A 15,156-nucleotide genomic window follows, 5' to 3' on the forward strand; every position below is an offset into this window, starting at 1 on the left:
ACAGAGAAGCAGCTGCAACAATCAGTTCTGTTGAGCAACAATCTGATTATTTCTGGTATATTGAACATTGCTGTGTTTGAATGGATCAGTTTAATATTTAATTTGAATATATTGTATCATACAGTATGTGTCTACTTCTCCATTAGTAATGGATTTTATAGTCAGATGTAACAGAGCTGGTTTTCTCCAACAGTGAGTCAGCTGACTGAGAAGACTCTGCACCTGATTACTGAATTATTTTCACTGGTTTAAGATTTTGACTTTTCAATAAACTCATAACAAGGAGTACTGTAATAATCCATCTGGGTAACACTTTACAATAAGGGTCCCTTAATTAACGTTACTTAGTGCATTATTAAGCATTACTTAACGGTTTAGTAATACATGAACAATCATTATTATGTATTACTTAGCATTAGGTAACACATTAGCTAATGCATTAGTAAGTACTTAATTAATGTTTACTACTCAAAGTTAATTAACACATTATTAAGCATTAATAAAAGTTGAATCATGTAATTAGTTATCATTATGCATGCGCTACTCCGCATTTAGTAAGCCGTTTCTAGTGGTGCTGTCGCCATCATCGGTTGCCTACCAGTGCCATTGCTAATATAGCGTTGCTGTCGTTAGTACCGGGACCATTGCCGGTGTCGTTGAGGTAGGAGTGCCGACCACACGGCACACCCAGTGTGTGGTTGAGAGGAGCAGGGAGACTGGGCTTGAGCTCAGGAGAGAGCTGTGGTGTACCAGGACCATGGTGTTCATACCCACACAGGAAAGTTGTTACTTAACATTAGTAACCTGACACTAACCCTTAGTATGCGTGCCTCATAAGCATTACTTAACCATTACTGAATGCTTTTTGGACCCTTATTGTAAAGTGTAAACATGTATACCATAGGTAACACTTTATAAATGCTTAACTGCCTCATAAGCATTACTTAACCGTAGGTAACCATTACTGAATGCTTTTTGGACCCTTATTGTAAAGTGTAAACATGTATACCATAGGTAACACTTTATAAATGCTTAACTGCCTTATTAGCATTACTTAACCGTAGGTAACCATTACTGAATGCTTTTTGGACCCTTATTGTAAAGTGTAAACATGTATACCATAGGTAACACTTTATAAATGCTTAACTGCCTTATTAGCATTACTTAACCGTAGGTAACCATTACTGAATGCTTTTTGGACCCTTATTGTAAAGTGTAAACATGTATACCTTAAGAAATGCATAACAGTTGTAAATAAGCATTACTTAAGCACTATTAGTTTAAATGTAGTTGAAGCAATCACATATAAGCACTTAACACATTTTATTAAACACATGAAAACACATAAAAACAAATATAGAACTGTCTCTCCACACTGTCTGTCAGTCTCCACTGTCTGTCAGTCTTCACCTGTCTGTCTTCACCTGTCTGTCAGTCTGACAATAAACTCAGAAGTGTTGTGTTCACAGTAAATGGCAGGTCATTGTTTACAGTTCTTGATAATGTTGAGATCAGGAAAAAAGAGGCTATTTTAGAAAGGCTATCTGCTCATCTGCAATTCTTTGAGCTTGCCGATTCTCCACTCGTTGAATATCCTCATCTTGTAAAAGCTCTCCGGTCGCAGTTCGGCTTGCTCCGCGTCCTTGACCTCAAGTTCCTCGGCCTCTGCCCCTTGCACCCCCGATAGCACGGCCTCCTCTGGCTCTAGCACGACCGCGTCCCCTTGGAGCTGAAGACGTGCTCGGTTCAGGACTGTTAGCTCGGGTCTGAGCCAGTGCTCTCATCGTGTAAACTCTAACAATGAAACAACAAACATAGCGTTAGCCTAATAGAATATGTATCTAAGTTTTATAGAAAAATTGAGATATTGGCCCAAATTTACTTTCCTAACACTTCTGCATCACCCTGCATAATTGTCAATAAAAAACATAGCAGATATGCTATGTGACTAATAAAAACATAAAATACACGTTTGTCAGTGAAAAACACGTAACAGTTATTACAATGTAATTTAGCTGATGGGTCTGAATCCAGCCGTATCCTTGGGGAGATTCAGCAGATTCAGACCCGGGTCCCGGATCTGAATCTGCACAGACTGATGTGCTATAAAACAAACAAAAAACATAATAATATAGTTTACTTACAGGTAAATGAGACATGAGTCTGTTTGGTTGTTGTCCAAAATACTTAGAAAAGGCTAGCTCGTAGCTCTCCTCTCCTCCCTGCAGCAGTGTGCGCGTTCCAGTTTGTGGGGGCGTGGCTTGGACGGACTCACTGACGGGAGGGGGAGCAGCGGGGTTGAACCAAAGTCCTCTCTGGTTGAACTTAGAGGAGGCAGGAGGAGGTGCTATTTTCAAATCTTGCTAGCTCTCTTGCTAGCTTTCCAACATTACCAACCCTACCTTTAAGCATTTATAAAGTGTTACCTATGGTATACATGTTTACACTTTACAATAAGGGTCCAAAAAGCATTCAGTAATGGTTAAGTAATGCTTATGAGGCACGCATACTAAGGGTTAGTGTCAGGTTACTAATGTTAAGTAACAACTTTCCTGTGTGGGTATGAACACCATGGTCCTGGTACACCACAGCTCTCTCCTGAGCTCAAGCCCAGTCTCCCTGCTCCTCTCAACCACACACTGGGTGTGCTGTGTGGTCGGCACTCCTACCTCAACGACACCGGCAATGGTCCCGGTACTAACGACAGCAACGCTATATTAGCAATGGCACTGGTAGGCAACCGATGATGGCGACAGCACCACTAGAAACGGCTTACTAAATGCGGAGTAGCGCATGCATAATGATAACTAATTACATGATTCAACTTTTATTAATGCTTAATAATGTGTTAATTAACTTTGAGTAGTAAACATTAATTAAGTACTTACTAATGCATTAGCTAATGTGTTACCTAATGCTAAGTAATACATAATAATGATTGTTCATGTATTACTAAACCGTTAAGTAATGCTTAATAATGCACTACCTAACGTTAATTAAGGGACCCTTATTGTAAAGTGTTACCAAATCTGTTCTGAGAAACATGTAAACAGGAAGTTAGATGGATAAACACTAACATACATTCCTACTGAATATTATTAATATTAAAAACACCATGTTTAGTCTTAATTGGGTTTATTTAAAGGTATGAAACCAAATGTGTTAATTCAACCACAGCTTTTCATACTAGAGGGGTTTTTAATTAGTGCCTTTTTAGAAAAGTGGAAGCAGATAAACAGTGATGATGGTGGAACAACTGAGCAGGCCACAGATTTCAGATCAGGTTTCATATCAGCCTAGTTAGACCAGCCACTACAGTTTAGTGTGGGCAGATATACTGTAGATGTAAGAAGGCATCATGAAGCAATATCTGCGGTTTATAGACAGAATGCAATAACACCTCAAACGTATACTTGCTAAGAGATCTGATGTAACTTTAAAGTAAAACTACGCCACCTAGTGGAGGTACGTATATATACAGTCAGTCAGGGAGACAGCGATAACTGTTCTGTACAAACCTCTCAGTTAATAAAACATGTTAGTATTCAATAAGTTGTTGTTCTCCTGGTGTATAGGGAAATAATGACTAATCATTTCAGCCCTAATATATTATTGTATTCACATCTTTATGCTACACTGCCTCTCAGCTCAATGAATAAATATATCGGTCATGAATTTCTGTATTGCCTTTGTTTCTTTTTGTCCTTTTTTGTTTGTTTGCTTGCTTTTTTCTCCTTTCTACATGTTTATTAGTGATTGCTGCTTGTTTTTTGCTTTTTTCACGTAAACACAACTGAGCAGCTGCTGCATTGGTGAACACTCCCAGTTATTTGCCGTTGCATTTGATTTGATGATAGTTCATGTTTTAATTTGCCATTGTGGCTCATTGTATAATTTGTCAGTTTCAGTGTGTTGGGGTCACTGTTAACTAACTTCTGACTAAACTGTTGGTAAACTGGTGCTTCAGAGTAACTGAAGTCACACATGTAAATGTATTATCTGACTTTATGTCTTTCAGGCCAACAGGTCAGTGTAGCTGTGGAAGAAGGAGCAGACGTCATTTTACCCTGTTCCCTCAGCACCAAGGAGAACATTGAGAATATGATCTTTGACTGGAAGAAAGATGGTCAGAAGGAGGTGTTCTTCTACAATAAAGGCGATCATTACAACAATCGTCTTACAGGTCAAGATGAGCAGTTCAAAGGACGAGTTTTTCATTTTGAAAATGAACTTCAGTATGGCAACGCCTCCATAAAAGTCACAAACATTAAGATGAATGACAATGGAACCTACTCATGTACTTTCCCAGGAAAACAAAAGTCCCACATTACACTTTTTGTAGGTGAGTATTGTTATAAAACAGTTTTAAACACTGATGTGACCAGTTTACACTCACTAAATGGACTCCAGTCAGGATCCTTTTCCCCAGCTTGTTGTGTAAAAGTTGATAGTTATTGTTGCTGATTATTCTCATATTTCTGTTTCTCCCTCTTTCTCTAATCCAACTAAGTATCACGTATGTGATGACACACACACAGACACACAGACACACACACACACACACACACAAACACACACATAGTCCAACTGTAACAAGGGGGATTTTGCCGATTTTACAATTTTTCTTCTATGCGCGATTCTTCTAATCTGAAGATGTGGCAGTTTTCTCATTATAAGATTTCTTCAACACTCTTTTTATTTGAAATTAACAATATTTTTTTACAAATCACATATTTTATATGAGTGAAGAGCTTTGTGAGAACAATTTATTCACAACCAGTAATGTTGTGTTATGTAATGTTATCCTCAGTGAAGCCTGATAACTGATATAAATTCAGAGGTTGAAATGTCTCAGGTGTCACATTTTTGGCATGTTGGTAATATCACAATCATTCTGAGTTAATTATGTTCTGTTTTCTTTTTAGCTCCTGACCCAGAGCGCTTTGTCTTAACCTCTTGTGGTTCAAATTGATTTAATGCATTTCTGGCCCTTAACACCTTCTCACTTTAAACTGTATATAATACAAAAACTACAAAGAACTGACACATTTCCAGTGAAACTCTGTAAAGCCCCAAAATAAGTTTCAGTAGGTGTGTTTCTCTTAGTCACAGCTCCAAAAGAGCTGAACTGGTAAAGGATTAAACAGAAAAAAATGGAAGATTTCACGTTTTTTCGTTTTACTTATTTTTTTTAAATAAAATATATCAGTCATAATCTGGACTACCAGGCTGAAATTCACAGGATAGTTCCACCAACATGTCTTTAATGTATTCACCAAATTTCAGGTTGATAGTCAGAAGTGGCTCTGAGATATTTCAGAAAGAGCAGTGATGAGCATCTCAAACAGATGACTACAGAGCTCTCTAAAACCTCTTTAAAGTTAATAAATAATGATGATAAATATCTTTAATGATGCTGAAAAATGTCCTTAAATATTAAAGTTAATTATAAAAATAAGTTGTTAATATTTAGATAAAGATTTACATATTTATTATCATTGAATCATGTCTGCTTTCACAGATTAAACAGTTTCTCTCTTATGTGGGTGTCTCAGCACCACAGGAAGTCAAACTACATTAACTTCCATATATGGTTCTGCAGGTGATTTTAGTGGCTACAAACTAACTGTGTTTTTAAAGTGCAGAGTTTCTATTGGATGAAACTAGCTGTCAATCAAACTCAGGTGGAGCTCACCTAAGCATGCCCTCCTCTGATTGGTTGATAGAGTTAAAAGTCTGTTAATTTCGTCACTTTATGTCGTGTGAAGATGCGGATTGGTCAGTTTTGTTCCTGGGCGTTTCCTGATCGCACTGATACTGAACATCATTGGTCAAATCTGTTATCGAGCCGTTAAATTGATCAAAATGTCGTTGTTTCGGAAGTTTGACGAGCTGCGCTAAAACTAGACGAAGGAAATAATTCACGTTTATTCAGATTATTTTAACTTTGACTTGAATTTCTAGGAGCTGGATTTAATCAGTGTATTTTAGTTGTTTAAAAGGAGCCGTCGTTAGTTAGTGAATGTGTGTTATTAAGCGTGTAAAAGCCTTTTAACTGCGGAGAGACAGGTTAGCAGGTAAATGACTAACTGTTTACTGCTGCAATGTGTGACGCTGCTGCTTTTATGTCGTAAATCCTAAATTGAGACGCTTCCATCGGTTGAAAAAACGAACATTTAAGCTTTCAAACGAGATATAATATGTGTGTACTAACATATACAGTCAACATGAAAATATGTAGTATATTTATTTATTATTTTAACGTGTAAATATCGGGTCGCATCCAACCTCCGCACCTTAAACTGTTAAAAGACAGAACAGGTGAAAACATCCCAGGTGAGTCCTGATTATGATGACGTCATTGATTGGTACATTTAACACGAATATAGTTTATTACTAAACTAAAGATTTTTGTATTTACAATGTTTGTAGTCCTACACAAAAACAGTATTCTAGTTATTCTCAGTTATAAATCATTTTAGTATCTCTGCAAAACTCCACATTCATAAACAATATTCATTTACAGTTTTCATAAGTATGAAAAGAAGGCCTACCTACTAAAACCAAAAGGAAACATATTTGCTTCGTGATCAGAAGTTTTTTGTAAATTACACTCACTGTAAAAATGTGCTTTCTTGAGTCAAGGGTGACAATAATGCCTTCAAACATGAGGATAAAATCCAAATCCCTCTGAATCTTAAATATGATAATAAAACGCCTTTAATATAACATTACTGACACCAACGTGTATCAGCTGGAAACTTTTCATCAGGTGTTAAAATGAAACATAAACAAAGACATTCAAATAGGTAGCACTCTGCAAACTCCTAAACCTTAAAGACTCTAAACACAATACTTCTATAATTGTCTGAACCTTTTTGTTTAATATACATTTATTTAGCCATGAACCAACCTTTTTCAAATTCTAGAAGTTTGGCTCCACAGGTCAGGGCAGTATTCAGGATGTTTATATAAATGTACATTACAAATTTAGATTTATTGTTCCATAAAGTTTGTCACATTAATTTTTTACAATTGTTTGAATTTGAAATAAAGTATTTGAGATATAATATTTATAGTATTTAATGTGCATCAGGAGGATGAGGGCAATAAAGTCATCTTACCTTACTCAGTACTTGAATGTGCTGATATCAATCTAATATATTGGATCAATGCATCTCTAATGATACATTAATATTATATTATTGTCCTAAGTTAGTACAGATCATGGATGGATGGTGAAAGATGTTTCTCATATTTTGTCCAGTTATTGATAAACAATGATCAACTTACTTGTTGTAAAAATGAAATAATTTACAGTAAAATCGTCAACACGCTTTTCTGGACTGCAAACAATAAGTTTAAACAAATGTATTGATCCGTTTTCCATTCAGCACCATGATTAGATATATTTCTCTCTAACCCTAACCCTGATGAACAGGTATACACTTTAATAACCTTTAACACAATGATCACAGCAAACTATAAACATTTACATCCATGTGATTTCTTCTCAAGATGATTTTTGTAGCATCATTTCTGGGCTGAATTTGTGCTTCTGTCATGATACAGAGGTGAACAGTTAACACACTTTTGTAAAAAAAATTAATTAATTAATTAAAACATTTGAAATCTTCTCTGTCAAATTATCCTGGGAGCTGTAATTAAGATGGACTGTGTTATTATTATGGACTGCGGCTGTGGCTCAGGAGGTAGAGCAGTCGTCCTCCAATTGGAAGATTGGTGGTTCGATTCCCGGCAAGACACTTAACCCCAAATTGCTCCCGTTGCTGTGCCAACGGTGTATGAATGAGAATGAATGATTAGATTCCCTCCTGATGAGCAGGTTGGCACCCTGCCGCTTTGAGTGGTCGCAAAGACTAGAAAGGCGCTATATAAGTACAGTCCATTTACCATTTACCATTATTCTCTGTTTTTCTGTCCTAAACACACTTTAATCCTCATATACACAAGAAAAAACAATGTTACATTAATGATATTAGAATTGTCTTTTTTTATAAGCTTTTGATCTACATACTTTGTTCACAGGTGCAGTTCGAAAGCCGTCTGTCACAATACTTAATGAAACAGCAGACGGAGTGCTGCTGCAGTGTGAGGTTCAAGGTGCTTTTTATAAACCAGAGGTACAGTGGAAGGACAGTGATGGAAACATCCTTCTTGCTGAGGAGAGGGTTTCTGAAAGCAACGGCCGCTATGACATCAACCTCCAAACTACTGTGACCAAAGCTAGGCGCTATCGCTGTGTTGCTACGCAGAGGGAAATCTACCATACAACCTATACTGACATCTATGTTCCTTACAAAGGTGAGTCTTTTTCAAGTCAGATTTTTTCTTTTAGATAACTTAAATGCTATTTTTCCAGAAAATTTAAACTGTGTTCAGACGGAACTCAAAGCTCAAATTGGGATGAAGACGTGGAAAATTAAACTCAAAACTGAGTGAAAAATTCACATTCATACTGAAGCTCTGTGGCTCCACTTCATTAATCAGTATTGATGAGAAGATCAATGAAAGGATCTGCAGTGAAATAACATACAGTAACAGTTCAAGGTTGTGGTACATTTTAAGATCAGTCTGAACAATTGACAAAAACTCAGACTGTAAAAACACTCAACAGTCACGTTCACAGGAATTATGTATGTGCTGTACATGATGTACAGTTACATGCTGATTGTTATCATGATTTGTGTGATGGAGTTTCAGAGAAAATGTTTGAGGACAGAAATGAAGTTCAACATATTTAGTAGTGAAACACATTTGAAACAAGCGTCCTCTGGTCAGCAAAACAAAAGTCTCACTTGATCCGTACACACAAGCTGATGATTGAATATTTACGTATTAAGCTTGTTACTTAATGACCCAATAATAGACCTAAATCAGAACCCCTTTTTTCTACAGGTGAAGTCTTATTGAAGTTGAGATGACAGTCTGCACAGATCAAAACCTTCAGTGTAGATCCTCAGGCTGCCTGTACTGTGTCCTGTCTTCACTCAGTCATGTTAACATTAGTTTCCTGCAGCGGGTTGTCAATTCAGACTTTATGTGACTTCTCACATTGACCAACATTTGTCTTGTGGTTAGTTTTAATGCTACACTGCACAGCTCACTAAAGCATGGAAGTGAATTGACTGGATCATAGGTGCTGTATGATGTTGTAACCAGCAGACTGCAGCACAGAGGACACTAAATGACATTATAGTGGGATTATACAGCAGTGATTTACAGTCAGCTGTGTGTATATTTCTAAGTGCTGTCTGGCAGCTTCCTCACAGCACAATTAATGTGTAAATATTCTTCTCAGCAAATAAAACAACAAGCTCTCTCTTTGTGTTTCTCTCAGCACAGTAATCACACTGCTAGCTTTATTAATGAATGAGCAGACATTTATTAAAGTTTACATATTCAACACTGAAACTAAATGATCATACTCCTTAAACATTTTCTAACATTAAAATAAATTCCAGTGTGATTGTTTATAAGATTTATTTTCTAACACAGCAGAGTTTCATCTGATCTGAGTGTTAGTCAAACCTGAATATGAGATCTGAGCATCATGAGAAGGTGTGTGTGTGTGTGTGTGTGTGTGTGTGTGTGTGTGTGTGTGTGTGTGTGTGTGTGTAACATGTAATTTACAGACTCTGCTCCTACTCAACAGTGTTTAGTGACGTAGCCAGTGTGAACCAACAGTGTGGGCCATTTGTTTCCACACACCTTTTTTTTCTCTTTAAGGTCCCGGTAGCTCGTTAAATACTCGTCATAGAGAAGTCAGAGACTGTGACCATCAGCTTTTCATCTGTTTACTGTAAAGTTATTTCAAGTAGCAGAGTGGAGTAATGTGAATGTGCAGCAGCTTAAGACAGGATGTTTGTGAAATCTGACACTGTGCTTTATTTTTCCTCCAATCAGTTGTGTTCAATAAACAGAGAAACAAAGTTGAGTTTTTACACTTTTACCTGTCTGCCATGTTGATATCACATCAACTCTCTAACTTCATTATGTTTTCTTTTTTCTCTTTTGGGTTTCATCTGAAAACAAAAACCAGCTGAAGTCAAAGCAGGTGAGTTGTGATTTTGGTCAGTGATCTCTACATGTGCATGTTTGTGCTGTAAGTTGTGAATATGATGATAAAAATGTTGAATGAGTAAAGCTCAGTGTGTTGAGCTGACTGGGATCATTGTTCCTCATGTACGCTGAGACTAATATACATATACATGTTTTTATATTTGTCCAAAGGTAAAGTGCTCCATAGTTGTGGAGGCTTATAAAATGTTATTGTTACCATTTCATAACACAAGTGTCTACAAATGATATTTAATGTGCATATGACAGGACAGTTTATCTGTGCGATAATCAATACTTTAATAAGTGATCAGAGCTGATATCAATCCACTATATATTGGATCAGTGTATCTCTCATGATACACAGACACAGATACAGACACAGACCTAAGCTGTCCATCCCAATGAAAAGCAAGTGACATAAACTCAGTGACTTTATGAAGTCCACCTCTCTAAAACTAATGCAGTGTGATACAACAGTCTTACAATGAATCCACTTTGATGAAGGTTTGAATGTTCAGCTTTTTGTTTCAACTGTTTTAAGAAAGGTGTTGATTCAATGCAGGCTGTGTTTTTGCTGTGTTTGAATTGTACTGTGTTGTTCTCACACTTGTTTCTAATATTTAGTCCACCCTCACTGACATAAAATGCTGCTCTGATATAAAAAATACACTCCAGTGAAAAGTTTCATGTGTTGGTTGTAAAATAAGAATCAGAATAAATGTGACGGTCAGTTTTTCATTCAGCAGCATGATCAAATATTTCTCTGTGACACAATGAAGTGCTGATAATAGAAGAGGTGAACGTACCTTTGACAAACATGTTTAATATTTTATCATTATATAGAAGAAGATATATGTATATATATATAGAAGATTTCACTCTCACTACTGTATTAATATATGTTATTGTAAAAGTGAAACATTCCTTCATATAGAAATAATAGTAGAGCATCTAGAAACACATGAAAGGAAAAAGTGTGATATGTGCTGAACCTTTCCAAAGAATCAGCAGCTTAGTTTAATCCATCATTTGTCTGCTTGAAACTAGTTTTCATAAGTGTTGTTACAGATGCTGATGCTGCACTAACTTCCATGTTCACATTGTTGATGCTTTTCTGATTGGACGCTGCAGCAGCTGTTTTGTAACTTTGACCATGTTTAACATAGATATCCAACATCATGACAGTATACACATAACAGAAAAGCACAAAGACACAATATGTCCCCTTTAACTAGAAACTGAAGTCAAACTAAAACTAGGAGCAGACTCTAAATCTATCCAATGACAGAGCCTGCTAATAATATGATAGCATGAAGGCTCATAGAGGCTTTGGAGCTGCACACTTTATTGTAAAGTGTAAACATGAAATGAGTAAATCTTGTCTTCACTCATTGCTCTGCAGTGAGGGTCCAGATGACAAACATGTTGACATGACAGATTTCCACACATGTGCAGATCTCAGGTACGGCAGGAGTGTAGCAAAAGTCAGCTGTAAAAAGCCTAAAGTGGAGTGACAGGACAGTGATTGAAACATCCTTCCTACTGAGGATCAACACGTGTCAGAAACAGCAGGATGCTACAACAACATGAGCCTCCTCACTACTGTGACCAAAAGCAACCTCTGAGCTGTGGAGCCCAGCAGGAGGAAACTGCTCAGAAGATGGATGCTAATATCACTGTGGCTGCTGAGAGTCATCTCACTGCTGTTTGAATCTGTCAATCATTGGAGATTTTAGGAGCATGCACACCTTTAGTTGTTCTCTTTGTGTAGGTTATGATGTCTGAACATGATGGACACTTTGATTCTCACTCTTACTTTACCTTCTTATCTGTTTCAGGGTTCCCCACTGGAGCATTTGTTGGTGGTGTTATTGTTGGTGGTGTTGCGATTGGTCTAGTGATGTTTGGAATCATGAAACTACGAGGTAATGAAGTTTTGAATAATGTTTTTAATAATTTTGTTAAAATAATTTCATTTAATGTGGATTTTTTATAAAGTATTAATAACAAGCAGAAAACGCTGAATTGTTTATCTGTCACATTTGTTCTGATCTTCTTGGACTTTAAGCTTTCTGATGAGTAAATGAGTAATACTTAATTTGTTTATTATGAACACAATAAGGAACGCTATGAGAAGTTAATTATGTCTTACATGTGTTTTAATTCAAATGTCACAAATACATGAAATGCAGTTCATGTGTTTAGTAACCAAAATTATTTTCTCTCCTGCAGGAAGGAGTGCTGTTGTTTAACAAACCAATCAACAATATAATCAACTTGAGGCTTTCCCGCTTGATTAGGTGCCTTGAACTTTGCTGCTGAAGTGTGTGTGCTCTTGTATCTTTTGATGTTTGTGAGGATCAGTTTGAGTTTTAGACCAAAACAGTGAAAACATTTTAGGAGCATTTTGTCCTCATTGATCCAAAGGCTGGTTTTTAAGTTGAGGTCTGGTTTTAGAGTTAAAGATAGAAACAGACGACTGTATAAACCTGTTAACTTTAAGATGAAGCTTCCTGTCTTACTGCAGCAGGACCAGGAGGGGGCAGTGTAGCTCACAACATGATATCAAATAGAAAACACTGAAATGCCCAAAAAACAGAACTAAACACTGAACCCCAAATGACTCCTGAGGCCTGTACTACGAAGCTGGATTAACCTATCCAGGATCTCTCTCCGTTACCTGGATTGACTTACCCAGATCTTCGCAGTCCAGGATAAGCGGTACTACGAAGCTGGATATCAACTCGGTAAATCAACCCAGGGTTTTCCAATCTGGATCTCTGCGCGTTCACATAAAGGGGAGGTGTTTGCAGCGTCTGACCAATCACAAACATGCAGAAACCCTGCAGAGCAGACTACTTTACCATGGAGGAGCAGACAATTATTCTTCATAAATATGAAGAATTCAAACATCATCCAGGCCAAAAGCAACACTGTTGCTGCAGCAAAAGCCAGGAAGGAATGCTGGCAGAAAATTGCCGACTCTGTTAATGTGTAAATTCATGAGATCATACAATATTAATTTATCAGACAATATAAACGGACACTCTGATCACACAATGCCACTTTATTACGGCACAGACGTTTGGGGCAGATCGCTTCCTCAGTGCCCTTCCTTTCATAGACACATTAAGTTAGTTTAATATTCAACATTCAAAATACAAACCTATTATGCGCTTCAACCATTTGAGTGAATGATTTCAAACCAACTGTATAACATACAGAATAATATCCCCCACGTGCCTCAATGATTATTTTTTAAATATATATTTTGGCCAATTAAAAAATTGCATCTATCCCTAAAAACTATTTCTCTCCTAAGCGCTCCTCTCGCGATCCGCGCACCAATGTTGACAGCCAGGATCTTTTAAGAATGGGCAGGTCATTTTCTAAGAGAGCTGATTGGTCAGGAGGTGGTGCTTTTGTACTCGCTGATCTCTTATCCAGAACATTAACCTGCTCCGGAGCAGGTTAGCCGTTCAGCATAAGTTACCATGGTGATTTACCCCGGTAAGAAGTGAACCAGCTTCGTAGTACGGAAAACCCAGAGTTAACCCTGAAGTTACCTCGATAAGAGAAAATCCAGCTTCGTAGTACAGGCCTCTGATGTTCAGACCTGCAGCCTGCATGCTAGCTGGCTGCCATCAGTGTGTTTGTGAGTGTTAATGAGTGAATGAGAGGAACATTTTAAAGCACGCTGGATAAAAGCAGCATATAAATGCATCCATTTATCAAATATTATCATACTGCTCTTAAAGATCCTCACTGAGTCAGACTGCTCTGAAATAAAACCTGCTGTTAAGCTTTGAATAATGTCAATATTATATTAATATGTTATATATTGTGCTCAGCCAGAATCAGTCAGGTACAGTTTCATACTGAACTATAAACTGTTGTTGACTGTGATATTTGAATTGAGCTGAAAGTTCATGTATGTTTATGTTGTTTATGTTGCACTTGCATGGTTTCATGTCATTTCAGGCTCTTCTTTTCTATTCAATCATTTGAATAAAACATGAAAAATGTCAAACTGTATGTTGTGACTGATTTGAATGTTTCTGTCTGTTCAAACTTTGATAAGAGAAACAAAAGTGATGAAGTGTGTGAAGATAAAGCTCTGATCAGAGGGAGGATGTTCACATGTCATTTGTGCTGTTCTTGTGCACAATTCATGAGTCATAGTAGTTAATATACAGCAGGACAATGAAGTTCAACCATGGTTCAGATGTTTCCAGCTGTGTTTTTTGGGGGCTGATGTTGTACAGACACGGTGAAAACCTGTTTTTACATGTTTTAGTTTGTATAAAAGAGTTTTATGGTTGTATCTGAGGTGTCATCATTCTCATCAGTAATCCACACACAATAAACAGTGGCCTGCTTCATTTATGGTTGAAGCTGAAGTGCTGTTATTGACACAGATGTGTTGTGGTCAGATAGGACACATTATGGGATGTACCTGTATGAGTGTAGAAGAGGTTACAAGCTCATATTTATTGGGATGTAGGTGAGCCTTGTGTTTATATTGTTATCTACTGCACATTTACGACGAGTCCTGTCAAACATTTGATGCAGTCTATAAAAGGACAAACTTCAGCTTTCATTAGGGGCCCAAATGTTAGTATTGGAGGGTCAGATTTGTCCCGCGGGCCGCTGTTTACCAACCACTAACGCTTTTATTGTGACAGGGCTGTGCCGGATGTGCTGCTAGTGTTGAATCCGAGGAACCGAAAGTGTTGTTGGATGAAGCAGTGAGGCTGTGAGGAGCGGCTAAAGCTTCGTTATATAGAGATGTTAAAGTGATGTTTGATCTCCAGGTGACGCAGACAGCTATGGAGCTTCTTCCTCTCGTGTGTGTCTCTCTCCTGACTTGGTCTGGAACAACGTTTGCTGCTGAAAACGGTGAGAAAACCAATCACTTCCACTGATAATCACACTGAATGACATTTATTCATTGTATTTGATTTAAAATGTGTAAATTCATGCAGGAGTCTGAAAGCACGCAGAATGAAAATGACTGGATAGTTTAAATGACGTCATCAGCTGCATACAGTCTTATAATAGACCTACTCAGAG

Source organism: Scomber japonicus, chromosome 3 (assembly GCF_027409825.1).
Source record: "Scomber japonicus isolate fScoJap1 chromosome 3, fScoJap1.pri, whole genome shotgun sequence".
NCBI lineage: Eukaryota > Metazoa > Chordata > Actinopteri > Scombriformes > Scombridae > Scomber > Scomber japonicus.